This window comes from Tachypleus tridentatus, chromosome 2, assembly GCF_004210375.1.
Source record: "Tachypleus tridentatus isolate NWPU-2018 chromosome 2, ASM421037v1, whole genome shotgun sequence".
NCBI lineage: Eukaryota > Metazoa > Arthropoda > Merostomata > Xiphosura > Limulidae > Tachypleus > Tachypleus tridentatus.
The window spans coordinates 126,727,653-126,744,676 of NC_134826.1; positions in this window are offsets into that span (position 1 = coordinate 126,727,653).

Genomic DNA, 17,024 nt, shown 5'->3' on the forward strand with positions numbered 1-17,024 from the left:
CCTATATCTATTGAACGGACAAGGTCTGCATTCACCTGTCAATTAACTGTTGAATATTATTCTTACACAAAGGTCAGCTTAGGAAAAACGTTCAAGATTAACTTCCTTTGCCAAGATAAGAAATAGAAAGGGGAAAGTCCAGGTATGTAATGTGCACGTGGGAATGCCAAACTTCCAGACATTGGTTCTAATGAAGCGTAAGCTAATTCCAAGCATTTTCTTAACAAACATCTGTAAACACAATTCATGCTTTGAAATGACTTCCTTTGGAACAGAAAAGGTCCAGATGTTAGGCTACATATGAAGAATCAAACTTTGTGGAAAAGTCTGCAATCAGGCTAGCTTGCTGTTGCCCCTACCAGGGGTGCAATCTAAGTTTATGTAAATATATTTTATGAATGGCCATAATGAACAAACACAGCAGCGCTGCAACTATATTGAAGATGTTCAATTAAATTTGGTCTAATATCCAAGAAACGTTACATACCAAATTCAGTTATGTCTACAGCTTCAAGTCAACTTTGGGACAAATGCCAAATGAAGAAATTAAAGTGATTATAAGGGCAGACAAAACACCATCAGGTGAATACCAAAGACGTTTCAATGCACCATTTATAAACTAGATTGCTCTTTCTTAATGCTGGTTAGGACTTTGGAAAATGAAATATAGCTCTTCATTGGAGAAACAATAAGCTCCAAGGAATATCGGAAAACCAAAGATCATATTATGCGTTACAATATCCAAACACCTTTGAAGGATGACAAGATAGATATAATTTCCAAATGAAACGGTTAAATCTAACTACAGTACAATCCATCTCAGAGAAAAACTATTAATGGTAAGGAGAAACAATATTTTAAAATACTCTCAGCTGTTGTTAACTCCATCAATTTTAGTATGCTCAAAATGAAACAGATCACCTTCATTATATTCGATTAAACCAGAAGAAACGTAGAGTAGATGATTACATTCATTTTCATGATGCAATTGAAAATTATGGGAGCAGTGGAACTGCTGAACAGTTAGTAATACTACCATAATCTGTAAAATGTCAACCCTTATACACAAATGAGCGTACCCAAGATGCCATGGCATGTGTATAAATTTATCGCATACCTGACCTGTTCATCACACTTACTTATAATTATTCTTGAACAGAAATCACTGAAAAATTGTTTAATAGAAAAACTGCACAAGGCAAACATGTTATCCTGGCAAAAGTATTTAGGTAAAAAATAATCAAATTGATGAACCTCATCAAAAAGAGAAACTGCTTTGGTTCAGTTCAGTACACACGTATTCAACTGTATAGTAAAAACGTGTACTTCCACATGCCTACATAGTGATTTGACTCAAAGAAAAAAATTGAATCAAACCAAATAGATCCTATAATATGAGAAGAATTGCTAGATCCAAATAAGGATTCCCTATGTCTGAAAGATGGAAAGTACAAAAAACAATATCCTAGAAGTTTAATAAAGGAAACTCAAAACAGGAGGAAATAGGTAACCTCCTTACAGAAGACGTGGATCTGAGTATGAAAGATTTGTATCTACTATAGTCAAGAGGGAAAGAAATAACTCTTGACAATAAATAATTGTCCCCTACGGTCCATTGCTCTCCAAGATTTTCAATCCTCATCTCAATGTTAAATTTTGCAATTTTGTTAAATCCACAAAGTATATATCTAAGTACAACAACTAGAACAATGATCAAGCTGGCTTTGTTTTAAAAAGAACCAAAATTAAATAAAATTACGAGATACTTCGATACATTTGCAGTAATGAAGCAGTCTGGAAAATTCTCAATTTCCCAATACATGAGAGATATCCACCAGTAGTCCATCTGAGTGTTCACTTGGAAAATGGACAGTGAGTGTATTTTACAGAGGAAGGTGTGATAGAAAGGATTTAGAACCATCAAAACAATTTTAATAATTTTCTTTAAATTGTGCAAAGAAGCTGACTTTACTAAAACAATATTTTTTTACCCAGTTTCCACCCAGTACACATGGAATACAAGTACCAAGAAATTTAAATGTAGAATTTAAAGCATTCCGATTGATGGACATCCAAATTTTTAAAAAAATCTGATGTTACTGGTCGTGCATCCAAACAACTTTGAATGTTTCTTCATCAGACTTCTGCTGCATAATATATCAGAACCCACTTCCTTTGCCTATTTAATAATCATTAATGAAGAAGAATGTACCACATTTCGAGAAGCTTACCAAATGCTTGGTTTTCTAGAAGATGATTCTCATAAGAATAACACTCTGAAAGATACAGGAGTAATAAGATCACCAAACAGTTTAAGATATTTGTTTTCTATCGTGCTAACCACTTGTGGATTATCAAATCCCGTGCTATTTTCGGACAATAATCAGGAAAAAATTGTAGAAAACATTTTGCACCAAGTACAAGAGAGAATGTTGCTTGTATGGAAGACATCTTCAATCAGACTTTAATCTTCCATGAGGTAAACATTGAGACAATGTAGTTTTCTTGAACCAACAAGAAGAGCAGCATTGATATTAAGCCAAGATCTGTTCAGATCAATTACAACACAACAGAACGGAAAATAATTGTCAATTAAAATTAACATCTTCTTGTAGAAGATCAATAAAGAGGCATACAGAAAGATAATTCAAAATGTTAAGAAGAGGAATAGTATTTTTAGATGCCGTACGAAGTATGAGAAAGATATTTGTCAGCATTATTTTATTGATAAAAGTTCATCAACGAAGGAGAATTGCACAGGCCATTGGATAGTCTGGTATAGCTGCCACTTGACTTGCAGGTGGTCGAACAGTTCATTTTGCATTAAACTATGTGTTTTTTAGCTTAGCCAAGCAGAAAAGTCAGTATACAACATTACAAAAGAAACAGAAAAAGCTAAAGTTCTAGAAGAATATCGTTTTATTGTGTGAGAGGAATACATAATCTTTCACACAATTAAATGAAATTCTTTTAGAACTTTTGCTTGTGTTCTGTTTCTGTGACATGAATACATAATCTTTCACAAGCTTGCCTTCAGCCCCTTGATCACACAATGCAAGAGTTAAGAAGGAATAATCAGCTGCTGGGTAGAATTATATTAATAATTTCTGGAGACTTCCGCCAAAGTTTTCCCGTGATTCCACATGTTACACCAGTAAATTGACTAAAATGTATGCATGAAGTGATCCTGTCTTTGGAACCATGTTGAAACATGCCATCTTTCAACCATCGTGAGAGCCAGATTACGTAAAGATCGCAATGCTGGACAGTTTGCTAATGTTCAGCTTAAAACTCTCTTAAAATGGAGAAATAACTTTGTCTCCTAATTCTAGAGCAACGGTATGAACACTTGAAGAGCCGAAAAATGAAGTGTACTCAAACATAACTCTTAATTACAAAATATTCTTGCACCGAAGAATGATGCAGTCAATAAAACCAATGAATACTTGTTTAGAGACACTCAGTACTCCACCCCACAACCTAGCACTAAAGATAGTCTGCCCAGTCATGTTCTTAAGAAACATAAAGTCCTGATTGTGGTACGGTACTTGACTTTGCGTAAAGAGACTAATGCCTAATGTCATAATGATATTGACTGGATATGCAAAGGGAAAACATTTATGCATTCCAAATGATATGCCGTTTGGATTCAAATGCTTGCAGTTCCCAGTTAGACTTTGCTTTGAAATGTCTATGAATAAGTCACAGATGTAATCCTTAAAAGTGACTGTTCTTGAGTTTTCATCAACATGGTTTTCCCATGGTCAACCGTTGGTTTTTCAAGAGTAGAATCGTCAAGTCATTATGCATTCCTCCAGCAAACGATAAAACTACCAATATTGCATATCCCTCAGCATCAGAATGAACTACTTAACCACTATTGTTAGAACTGTTGAAAACAGTATATCTTTCTTTTTAGCATTAGCATTTTTCCGTATTTGTATCCTAGCCTTAGTTACGAACGAGTTTTTTACTTCACTCGTCTTATGGACATATACTCTCGGTAGTTTAATGGTGATCTGTAATTATGCTTCTATGGAATACTATATTCTACAATAAGATGTAAGAAATATCCTTAAAATTTTAATGAGAACATATGTCTCAAATTCAGGCTTAAGTACTTATTTTCTATCCTTCGTGTAAACTGGAGATCAGATAGTGTAAATTAGGCGAAAAGCGAGAAACTTAAATAGCAGCAATATCTTTATTCAGCGCATAACAGGTAGATGTTTTGTCACTGGATATTTTGGCTATTATGTGAAGCCAACCAAAATACTGAAAAGTTTATTTACGATATTTTACTTCGAAAATTTTAATGTGGTTTGAGTGTTGTTTAAACTCAACGCTCCCCAAGTGTGTGTGTTTTTTCATAGCAAAGCCACATTGGGCTATCTGCTGAGTCCACTGAGGGGAATCAAACCCCTGATTTCAGCGTAAATCTGAAGACTTACCACTATACCAACGGGGGATCCTGTATGTCTGCGAACCCACACCGCTAGAAACCGGGTTTTGATACCCTTGGTGGGCAGAGAACAGATAGTCCATTGTGTAGCTTTGTGCTTAATTTCAAACAAACAAACAGCTCAAACTCAACTCTTTAAATTAGCTACTGCAGTAAAATCATAGGAGGTATTCTATGAAATATTGTTTTAGACCTCTAAATATCGACTTCTAATCTGAGGGTCGCGGGTTCGAATTTCCGTCACGTAGGGTCGTTATAATGTAAAACAGTTGCCTAAGAATTGGCGATGGGTGGTGATGACTAGCTGCTTTTCCTCTAGTCTCACACTGTTAAATTAGGGACGGCTAGCGCAAATAGCTCTTGTGTAGTTTTGGGCGAAATTCGAAAAACAAACAAAGAAAAATAAAATATTTCTTGTTTTTTAATATATGGGAAAGTTTAATTAGAATTAAGCTATCTTTAAACTACTGAATTAGCACACCAAGTTTAGTCACGATGTGCTCGTTTGGGAGGAGATGTGTGCACAAAGAGACAGAAAGAAGTTTTATTTGATATTGTATAGTTACCGAGGAAGTGTTGCTTAATATGTATAGCGCATCTGTGAAGAACGCTTGTATTCTAATATTTGTAAACAGTGCTATCTCTATTTCCTTGCCAGAACAGGATTAATTTACACGTGTTACCATAATTTCAAAATTGCTCTTCGCAGGCCACTCCGATCCTCGCTGCCCGGGTTTTTCAAAACCGATAAATTAAGCTAATAGTTGACTAGTTTAAGTTGTTTTATTGCTTTTTTATAATTGTTCATTCGGGTCAATTTTTTTCTAAGTTTTATTAACAATATTTAGTTAAGTTAATAACATACTTCTCTTTGATTTGCAAATGACATCAAATTATGCATTATCTTGATAAATGATATTTAGTTTTTCATAGAAGTAACCCTAATCTGTATAAATTGAGTATTAATTCTTCATTAGCAACTTTTATTGGCTGGGCTCTTAAACGTATATAATACGACATAACAACCGATTTAACTTTCAATCCATCACAACAGCAAAATAAGGTTGTTTCTCTATAAAAGTCAATATATTGAGTTTTAAATGGAATTTAGTGTTTAAACTACCATTATTAGGAACATTAAACAGGTATAAACTCTGAAGTAGCTTATGTTATATATGTTTAAATCATATGAGTCAAAATACTACTCGGCATTGTATCATAGTAAAACCATAGAATTTTTTACTGAAACATTTAATTTTGTATATAGTAAAATTACCTTTTATTTGAATATGACGACTTTTTATTTCTGTGGTTTCGTTTATTTATGAGTAATAAGTCCAAAGTCCTTAAAATGTGTTGCTAAATGTATTCTTAAGTATGCTTTTCACAGTCCTCAATTCTGATCCTAGTCTTTGTATTTTAATATAGCCTATGGTTTATATTCACATTAATAAATATCTGACTTCAATAATTTTCAATAAGATTATTTATATTTTGGAAAATAAACGCGTGAAAAGTTTCCTGTACGTTTATCCCGCGATGCCAGTCGTCTGGCCTTTGAACAGTTCATTACAAGGTTCGGTTTATTGGATGCACATTTATTATTTACATCAAATACCCCTGGTTTCACGTGGAGGCGTTTTGTTCATGGAGAGTTGATCACTTCCCGTCTAGACAGGGCCTTTATTACGGCTAACCTGCAGGGTGCTGTCAGTAGTTTCCATACAATGTGGTTTCCTGGTACCGATCATGCTCTGTTAAGCTTCAAACTTAACTTATCTCAAGTTGTTACGGGTCCAAATTACTGGCACTTTAATAATCAGCTATTGAGAGATGTTGAATACATAAATACCACCACACTCTTAATCGAAAGAAGCCGTAGTTGACAAGAATATGGTCGTGATAAGATCTCCTGGTATGCGACCTTAAAAAGTGCAATCCGTAATATTACCAAGCGATATTCGCTTCGTCGGGCGTGTGACTTTCTATTTAAGAAACGTAAATTAGAACATTCCGTTGCTCGTGAGTTGCGTAAATTGGCGAGTTGCTTTACTTGGTCTAGGGAAAGTTATATGCATATGAAGAAGACTTGGAGAAATTTGATCATGACGCCATTGAAGGGGCTCGAATTCGTTCACATATTCGTTGGTTCGAGGAGGGCGAAAGGTCAACCTCTTACTTTTTGCGTATGGAGAAAGTTCGGCAGGGTTGAGCCATGCTTACTGAATGAGGTGTTCGAGGTGGATGATATAGCTGCTGTTTTACATCACTGTTATTCTACTTTGTACACTAAAGAAGAAGTCCAGCAGGATGATGCAGATATGGTGCTCAACTTTATCGACAAAACGCTTTCCCCTGAGCAAGTTCATATGTGTGATGCACCTTTCACGGCCTCGGGTTGTTATCTGTACTTGGTGGTTTACCGACTGGAAAATCTCCGGGTCTCGATGGATTTACATCAGAGTTTTACAATTATTTTTTACCGTTATTTGTAGATGATTTTGTAACCGTCTTATCCGACCTCTACCACTCCAAACAGTTGCTCCATTCTATGTACATTGGGGTGATCGTTCCTATTCCAAAGGGCGGGGATCGACGGTTGGCGGCTAATAGTCGGCCACTGACGTTCCTGTGTACAGGCTACAAGTTATTGGCTAAAGTTCTGGCTCAACGCCTTTCCACCGTAATATCTAGTTTAGTGTCAGTTAATCAATCTGGTTCTATACCTGTCATTGATAACCCGTTAACTTTAGTTTTGCTTCTCCAATCTTTAGAACGTACAGGACAGGGGGGGATTTTTTGAAGCTCGATCAAATGAAAGCCTTTGATCGGGTGAACCATGACTATTTATTTCAACTTCTGGTGCGAGTGGGCTTTAACTCGACTTTTGTTAATTGGATTAAACTATGTTATACTGATATTTCTAGCTGTGTTAAGTTTAATGGCTTTCTCACTGATAGGTTCTCCTTATCTCGAGGTATTCGTCAAAGCTGCCCAATGTCTGCTTTGCTTTATGTTCTCAACATTGAGAAATATGTTGGTCCATCTTGATCAGATTATAGGTATTGGTGGTGATGGGTTCCTCAACACACCGTCCTTTATCTATCAACATGCTGACGACACTACATTGACTTTACAAGATTCTGATTCCTTGCCATACGTTTTGGATGTTTGTAGTATCTTTGGTCAGGCTTCGGGTGGAAGGATTAATTGGACAAAGAGCCAGGGTCTCTGGGTTGGGAGCTTGGACTCTTCTAATGAGTTTGTCCTGGGAGAGTTGAAAATCTCCCAGAATCCTATTCGGATTTTGGGTATTGTTTTTCATTCTCAATTTGATGTTATGCTGCAGGATACGTGGCGGGCAGTTTTGCGCAAAGTCTCTAGTATCCTGGTGTCCTGGAGATATCGTTCCCTGTTGCTGAAGGGCAAATCTATTGTGGTGAATGCCTTAGTTGCGTCAGTTTTGTGGTATCCATTGCAAATCCTCCCATTGCCACAGCAATTTGAAGCTCGATTTCGTCAAAGTGTATTAGATTTCGTGTGACGGGGTGGTATTCTTGACCAAGAATTTCTCTGGTGGGGTATCAATTTGGTAGATATACACGTTCGTAAACTTGCTTTTCGCTTGAAATTGCTGCAGAGATGTTTGGACGATTCTTGTTCTTCGCCTTTGTGGCAACTTCTTTTTGGGTTTTTCTCTTGTTATGGTGAACTCGCATTGGGATTTCGGGCTTTTCAATTGCAAATTTCCGAGGTATGTGAAGGTCTTGCCAATGTTTATTCAAGAAATGTTTCGTGCATGGAAGGTACTGCTTGGGGATAAAGGGCTTGCCCCTGTTCCTCTTTCATCACATGTTTTCGACGAATCATTGTTTCTTAATCCTGTTCTTGTTGATGCTCGGTCAGACACGTTTTATTTTCCTGAATTTTTTAAGCAGGATTGGTCCTTGTGCGACACTTATTGTATGAGGTGCTCCCAGGGTTTCTCCCTGTGGAGGCGGTTGTGGAAATGTGTAGTGATGTCGATATGTCGTTGAATGTCAATACCATTGTTTCACATCTCACTTCTTGGACGGATGCATTGCCTGAAGATTGGCTGGCGCTCACGTTTACTCAGCCAGCTCCGCTGTCCTCGACACAGCATGAAATAGACTTCTACTTTGTGAACTCTTCTAATCAACGGGTCCATTTTAGGGGATTAACTCTGAAGCAGTTGTTTTGTTGTTTGAATTGTTCACTTGCTCATCATGTCTCTGCTCCATCCTTTTGGGGGAATATTGTTCCTCCAGACGATTGGACACTCATTCGCAAATCTACCTTTTCATCATTTGTGGGTTTTGATGTCTGTACCGTGGATTATTTGTTATGGTTGCGAGCGGTGACTACTAATGTTAAGTTGGTACATATGGATAGGCATCCCACGGGTTTATGCACTTTTTTGTGCACTAACGCGGGAAACCATTGACCATCTGTTTTTCATGTGTCCTTCTGTCCACCCCTTGTAGTCCAATGTGTATGCTTTACTGGAATTTTATTATGGATGCCCTATCTCCAACTGGGTCTGGAGGAGATGCCAGTTAGTGGGATCTCATCCTCTCTTACCTGATCGGTGTTTAAATATTTTTCGCTTATTCACTAGTTTTGCACGGCTTGTTATCCAATCTGCGAGGTCTGTTCAGTTAGCACGCAATCGCAAGCTTCATTTAATTTCGTTCTATAAAGTGCGTTTACGCAAACATATACACGTACATTATCATAGATGTGTGTTACATGACTCATTAAGTGTCTTTTATTCATTGTATCACTATAACGGTAGGTTGGTTACAAAGGGAGTACACGGATACCTGTTATGTGCTTTGTTAAGATAAAATGTGTTCTTTTCTACAATTGAGTTTTCTTTTTTTATCACAGTGTTCCTTTCTTTTCTTTGTTCTATTAAGGTTTTTGGTGTATTTTGATTTAAAAATTACAGCTAATTATCACTTCTTTTATATTTTTAACACATTTTACACCTGTTGTAATTTTTTAGCAAGGTATCTTGCAATGTTTTTTCGTTTTTTTGTGTTTTTTTCCATATGCTAATTACTTAACTAGTGTTTCATTTACTGTATCACTATAATGGTAGCTTGGTAACAAAGATATCTGATGAAGTGTATTATTTTCTACAAGTTTTCTTATTTATCACAAGTGTTCCATTGTTTTCTTTGTTTTATTAATGTTTTTTCGTGTAATTTGATTAAGATACTTACCGCTAACTATTACTTCTTTTATATTTTCTAATTCATTTTATACCTTTTGTTGTAATTTTTTAACAAGGTGGTATCTTGCAATGTTTTCCCCCATATGCTAATTATTTAACTAGTGTTTTATTTCATGTATTTTTGTTTATACCCCCTCTTTGAATAAAGAGAAAAAAAACTCGACACGTAATCCGAGGGTCGCAGGTTCGAATCCCCGTCGTACCAAACATGCTCGCCCTTTCAGCCGTGGGGGCATTATAAGTGACGGTAAATCCCACTATTCGTTGGTAAAAGAGTAGCCCAAGAGTTGGCGGTGGGTGATGATGACTAGCTGCTTTCCCTCTTGTCTCACATTTCCATATTAAGGACGGCTATCGCAGATAACCCTCTTGTAGCTTTGCGCTGAAGTCAAAACAAAGCAATGAATTAATTACACAAGCTTGTGAATTTAAACTTCAGAAAATTGTTTTAATAACGAATTTTCTATAATTCGGTTACGCAACTTTTGAAATAATATTCATTTTATTCGATCACGTAAAAGGTTTTTACAAATCGGGAATTTAAAAAAAATATTTTACTTAAGTTAAATTATTATTTAGTTTGCCACGATGAAAATTTTTTATTATTGTTTCTCAACAAAAATACAAAGGAACTGAAGAAAAGGGAAGAACATTGATGTCAAATGAAAATGCTTTTGTTATGTTGTTAAGTCTATGTTTTTAGCCTCAAAACTACGTGCTGTGGTCTTTTTTGCATTGCGTCCAGTTTATCTCCCTTCAATGACCAACAGTAATCAGCATATCATGCTGATGTTTCTCCTTTCCATTTCCCTGATGTTTTGATGAAACCTTTCCCCTCGTTCTTTACTGACGGCACCGAGATTTGGAGGGACTTAGTCAATATGAGTGTAAGAAATGAAGTTTCAAGCTCATATTACACCCAACTCTTTGAATTTATCTAGCATGCTATTGACAATATTTTCGTAATTGGGATTCTTGTTGTTTTATGAACTTTGGTCAATAACATATTTTAAGGAAATCTACGCTTGTTTTCTAACTTATCCTTTCGAACTGCTCATACAAAGTCAATTTCTTAATCTGAGGCCAAAGAAAAATCCCTTCTTTAAGTTATTTGCTTTTGAAAAAGCTGGAAATTGCCCACATAGATACTTGAAACACTCGCATTTTGTCTAAGGCCTACACAAACTGTTTCATTGGGCCAAATTTTGTATAAAGTGGAGGTAATAGTAATTTTTTGTATCAATCAAACTTCCCTGTTTAATGTTTTTCGATCCTGGTATCAGGCTGACTCTGCAAGACTATTGCTTCTTCAACCAGTGTTGTCCCATTCACACAGAAAATATGAAAATTTTATGTAACCGAATTTTCGACCCAGCAACTTTCAAAGAGCTTTTTAAAGTCTTCACAGAGAAGCCAACCATGTTCTTTGTATTTGACGTTATTAAGAAGAAGTTTGAGATTCTCACACTTTCCTTCAAGTGGACCGGATGACCAATAGGAACAGATGCATATATCTTACTATTGTCAAGGAGAACATCTTTTTTACTTCTTTTGGAAGACTCAATGAACAATCCCCACTAATTTGGTCTATAGACTGCATCTCTTAGCATTGGTATTAATTCATCAATATTGTTGCAATAAACCAGTGAACCTTTATTGCGAAAAGTATGATACAAACACTATCTCACGACTTCCGTACCAATAAAATGATGCCCCTAAAGAAAAATAAGTTTTTATTCCAAACTCTGGATCCAAGATTCCTGAAGAATCCTTTGAAAGGCCAATATTTCTCACAAGATCATTATGTTCACCTTGTGTGAAAAGTTGTGGTTCACTAGACATTTTAGGTTGAAAACGAACCCCATCATAATTTCTATTGACATCAGATTTAGAATTAGATGAAACTGTATTAAGAGTCTCTGGTGGAGTAGATAGAGGAACATCAGGTCCATGGTGGAGTAGGTAGAGGTACATTAGGTCCATGGTGGAGTAGGTAGAGGAACATCAGGTCCATGGTGGAGTAGGTAGAGGTACATCAGGTCCATGGTGGAGTAGGTAGAAGTACATCAGGACCATGAGCAACATATCTTATAGCAGAATGAAGGTTCAGTTAAGAACTTTCTTTTTTATTTCGAGTGTTCCAGCATTGTTTGTTACGTGAGTGAAAACAACAGTCATCTCCGTATTTCGTCCCTAATTATGATTGTGTTGTTCTTTTTCCAAAAATAATATTCAAGAAAAACTGTGTGGGCATTTTTAATAACCTTCTGATTACTTGTTATCAAGTGCAAAAAAGTAACATAAGATTAGAAAAGAATTCCAAATCAATAAAATTAACAAAATTATAATGTTTTTGAATGAAAGTGAGTTTTACAAATCAATGTAAATATTTACTGAACTAAATAAAACACAAGTGATAACAATAATAATTCCCCAAATATAACTTTTCGTATTTTTATGTATAATTTTTAAGAAGTAACTTGTATACATTTGGTGTAGTGTTTGTTATAAACACATCTGTAATGCTGGTTTCGTCCTCTTTCCAGGAAAGAAATATTATTTACTGATTGTACGTTCTTGTTAAACAAAAGTTTGGAAATTTACATCTATTGTGTCAGTTTTATATAAGTTTGATAAAAATGTGAAAAACAAGTACTAGTTAACTGTGAAAACAATTTAATGTTACAAGTATGCGAACTATGCACACAAACTACAATAAACCAATCTGCAGATTACATTTTCCAAGAACAAAGATACACATTTGAATACTTTTATTGTTACACATATATTATCTCTGGTTATTCAAAAATAGTATTCACGAAACTATGCACTATTTTCAAGAACCTTTTGTACTTGCTGTTAAAACTGATATATCCAGCTACTGTGTAATTGAATCATGAATTTTATATTATAATCCTTCAAGCTGAATAATGAACCTCTGAAAGGACGTGTTAGCTAATGAATCCATTGGCTCACTAAACTATAGTGAGACATATTGATAATTAGTTAAGAACATTATGAACAACTGGACTAAACCACATTCAGTAACTCCGGTATTCCAGCCCAGTATGACTATTACTCATTTCATGTTAATTATACCAGACAAGATATCTACTTAAGTGAAGCCTAACTTTCCGAAATATCAACTATATAATAAAACTTCTCTCTATTCCAAATGTTTATCTTTGTTGGTAACGCTCGACTCTCTGTTGGTAACGTTCAAATTGGCTAACTAGTTGGTCTTAAGTGGAAGTCTCGAGTTTATACACTAGTTAACGGGGATTTTTAAAGCTTTTTTTAAAAAAAATTATAAAATTCTCATGTTTAGAACAAGATATTACAGTATTCGGAAAACACTGTAACACGATAGTTTACATTAGAAATTTGGATTATGTGTTACAATTTAGTTACAAACGCTGGATGTAACAGTATTATCTAGTTTAACTATAAGATGGAAGTTTCGAATTGAAATCCAGGTAGCATTTGTATTTTATGTTACTTTTCTATTATTATAATAGTTTTATTAGATATATTTATTATCACATTTACAACAAACTTTTAATATTCGGAAACACACAAATACAATTATAGGTTAAATAAGGAATAATATATTACGCAATAAATGCCAGTGACTGTATGTGTCAAAAACAACTTAACCATGTTTTCAACACAATGCATAAGTTGGTGTTTTTCACCTTCTGTAAGAGATTGTTTAAAATGTAGTCAAAACATTTACAAGAATTTTTTTATGAAAAGTTATGCCTTTGTGAATTTCCTCTTTGCTATAAAACACATCGCCTTTGCCATCACTATTAATATATCACAAGATATATATCATTTGAAGGTCAAGAAATATTGTACCGAGAACCAGATTTTTCGCATGGTTCGACCTATAAGGCTTTTAAACCGAAGAAGAATTGAACGTAAGATAAAAATTAATATAAGTGATATATCTAATCAATGAAAACTTACAGAAGATGACCAAATATACATTAAAAACACGTTCTCCATACATATATTGTAACTACAGTATAATTTATTTTTAGAAAACGCGTTCATAAAACATTTATTCCGATTTAATTTTCAGAGAAAACATTAATTAGAATTTCCACCACTTGAAAAGCAGTTAACTAGTATCATATTATACAGGTCAGATGAGCCCTGGTATTGGATAGAAATGTGGTTCAGTGTCATTACGTACTCTTCTAAACACCCTTAGGGACCACATAAAAGCTGTAGCGTTTAAAAATACAGTAAGTCTATTACCAATACCTTATGGCATATATAATTACAATCACATTTCGCCAGAAACAACACATTTATATCATAAAAACGACACAAGGCACAGCTAAATTCTGCCTAAAAATTGTATTAAATATGATGTCATTGTAAACTTTTTGTTAGATATTCCATCCATGATTAGGATTGTTTTTTTAATTTTTTAATACTTCTACAGGAAATGTATTTTCGATAAAATGATGCGGATTAGTTATTACGTACGGAGATCTAGTCCTTAGAATATAGAAGGCTATCCCATTATTCAGAAGAAAAGTTGTTCATCAGAATATTTGCTTTGGTTTGTTTTGAATTTCGTGCAAATCTACACGAGAGCTATCTGCGCTAACCGTCCCTAATTTTGCAATGTAAGACTAGACGGAAGGCAACTTTGCATGTTTGGTGTGATGGGGAGAATATTTGGATGGAGGACTGGAATTTAATAGAATTATTTTACTGATTTTCATCCATTTATTTCGAAACTTGCTTGAATACAATGTTTCATTCCATTAACCCACGAAAATACAAAATATTGTTATGCATTCCATCTACTGATTCATTAATATGTACCGTTTGGGATTTTAGTAATATTATAATGAGTGTAATTCAAAGAATAGGGAAATAATACCTGTCTCTGAGGTATAAATTAACATACTGGAAGACAGTTATAAAATTTTCCCTTACTTTAATAATTCTCTCTAGCTTTTATCTTTAATAAATTACAAGTTGGTACGATATCACTAAATTTTGGATTGTGACACAGTTTTAGCAAAATTGCTCACAAAAAATTCATTCACAGATCCAAAATGTTTTCGATAATATTTTTATTTATGTGTCATACAATAACTGATTTAGTAAACTGAATTAACACGTAATTGTCTTTAATGCACGTTTTATGTAAACACGACAAATTTTAGTAAACGTACAAAACAGTTTGTCATTTTAACAATTAGTAAGAAATAATATTGACAACTGAAGTAAAAAAATATTATAGACGGATAACTACATAAAGACATTTTTCTGGCCTTCAGATAATAAAATTCTAAAATAATAATGTTGTTAAATAAAGAAATTTGATAATATATATATATATGCGTAGTTATATTACACGCCCCCTGTGGTTCAGCGGTATGTCTGTAGACTTACAACGCTAAGAACTGGGTTTCGATATCCGTGGTGGGCAGAGCACAGATAGCCCATTGTACAGCTTTGGCTTAATTCAAAACAACAACAACAAGTTATATTACATGTACTACAAAAAATATTAAGTTTTAGTAGAACATGTTCCTAACTATAGGTAAGCTGATAAAAAGATCAACGTAAGCCAATATTATAACTTGGTAAAAGTGAAGTTTGTTCTTGACATCAGACTAAAATAGAAATAAACACACAAACACACACATATATATATATATATATATATACTCTCTCTACACGTACGGATGTACACACAAATTATGAAGACTTAGTTCAACATTACTGGTCATTTTAAAAGTGTTGTATGTGTTGAAGTATATGCTACATTTCCCCCACCCTTTACCATAAAGTCTTGATATAAAATGGGTCTATTCCTTGCTTTAGCACTCACTGAACTAGTCATTGAACTAAAGTATCACACATACTTTCTAATGGGTTAGTTTCCAGTGAAGCGGTGCATGCTACGTAGAATGGACAGTGATCTTCCTCACTGGTAGATCAGTGATACCGCAGGATTCCAACCTCTAATACTGTATCAAAATGAGAAAACATAGTAATATCGCTATTCTCAGGACGTAGGTGCTATCCTCATGACTGATGGTCACTCTCACTCCAAAATAGTAGTGGTTGTAACATAAGCTTCGCCAGAACATATTTGATGGAGTAAATCTGGATTTGTTGACCTCGACTGAGTCGAAGAAAGGAAAGGGACTGTATAGAACACAGATAACACTTTTCATTCAACTTAAAACAATCAAAGTTAGAAAAATGTATCTTAATGCTTTTTAGTGTATCTTAAACCTGAAATTGTTCTGGTGTTACTCTTAGTTAAATCTGTGTTCTTAAGAATTCCACAGCATTCATTACCAAATAATACCTACATCAGTTTTGCTATTTAATCACCAGACAGTTTTATGCAAATATTTTAGGGCAAACTATATTCTTTCTTTTCTTGTTAAAGATACGGAATTGGTAGTCACTTTTACCTTAAGTGCAATCTGAAATACTTGTTGGTTTTTTTTCAAAATTTCAAGATTAGTATTACTTTACTTTTGGAAACCTCATCTAATATGGTCTTCCCATATGGTCTTCCCCTCCACAAAATCTCATTTTCTTTGAATTATGTGTCTTGTCATAATTAGTATGCAAATATAGATACTTTGTTCTTGGGAAACTTCGCCTATTATATCGTCCTTTTAAAACTTCTCGTATTTCGGATTAAACACATTCATTTTCTGATGTCAGTAAGTTTTGTTTTAACGCACAGGGTAAGGAAAGGAAGATGGAATAGTACCTTGAATTAAAAACTATCTGAGTTATTTGAACAATCGAATATTTTGGAATAGGTTGAGTAGTAAATTGTTTTTTCATAACAGTTTTTCTCCAACGAATCTCTTATTAAGTAAAGAATACTTTCAGGAGAAAGCTGTACATTTCAAATATAAATCAGTGCAAACTGATATCTATAAATGCGTAAACTTTGAGTTTGTAGTCTAATTCTCTGAAAACTTAGTGCAAAGAATTTTCTACTTACACGAACATGGAAAAAAATGTGCAACATGACAACGATTAGAAGCATTCTGTTTCACCTTTTACAAGTTATATATTGACATTTTAAAATGAAAACTTACAACCTTCTTCTATCCGCACATAACTCATACGGTGAAGCGAAATCTTACAGCACACAAGCCTTAACACGTTTTACAAGTATAATCACGGGTGCGTTGTCGGGTGTTTAAGTTATTACATGTATTGATATACATATATATATGACTTTACCAGTTATCGCTATCTGATTCAGTTTCATTCTGTGATGTTCTTTTCTTTTAA